Genomic DNA, 720 nt, shown 5'->3' with positions numbered 1-720 from the left:
GGCAGATCCTCTGTTTCGATCATCGTCAGTGTGCCACGTCAGTATTGTGTTTAGTGCTGTTTCTCCTGTGCATCAAGAGGTGTGATTTTAATTGTGTTCTGGCACTGTACTTAGTGTCACTGTCAGTGTTTGTTATGTGCTACGCCAGCCGCCGATACTTTTATGTTCTGGTCATGCTGTGCTTTATGTTCTTTTAACTATCCCAGTGTGCGGTTTTTTGTGTGCGCTACTTTTTTTACGGTTTTTATCTCCATTTTACAGTCGCCCTTTTTTTGTCTATTATCTTCCATGCTGTTCCCCCTTTTTTATATCTATGTTCACCATGTTTCCTCCTTTGTATATTTTTCAATGTCTTCTATTGTTTGTTCTATGTATTTCGGCTGAAGAGAAGCTCATAAGCTGCAGCCAGCCCGCCCCGATGGGGAACTGAAATACAATTAAGGAAAAAAAAGATATTAATAAGAGAGGTTAGGGCACGTAGTGAGGCATATACACACTCACTTTTCCCTCACTCAATAAGGGAATGGTATAAGAAGAAAATCGGTACTATAGGTATGATATATCCTCCGCCATACACCGGAGACTTCTCTATACCCGAAACGGAACGTCCGATGCCCTATGAAGGCAGAATCACGTGCTGCCAAGTGGGCTAATTGCGCGCGTCCTGCGCTCCCTGTCTCTTGACAGCCTATAACCTGATTGCATGCCAGTGGTGTGACA

Source organism: Schistocerca nitens, chromosome 2 (assembly GCF_023898315.1).
Source record: "Schistocerca nitens isolate TAMUIC-IGC-003100 chromosome 2, iqSchNite1.1, whole genome shotgun sequence".
In the NCBI taxonomy this organism is placed as follows: Eukaryota; Metazoa; Arthropoda; class Insecta; order Orthoptera; family Acrididae; genus Schistocerca; species Schistocerca nitens.
The sequence above is the reverse complement of the archived record's forward strand: the minus strand, read 5'-3'. Positions refer to the sequence as shown.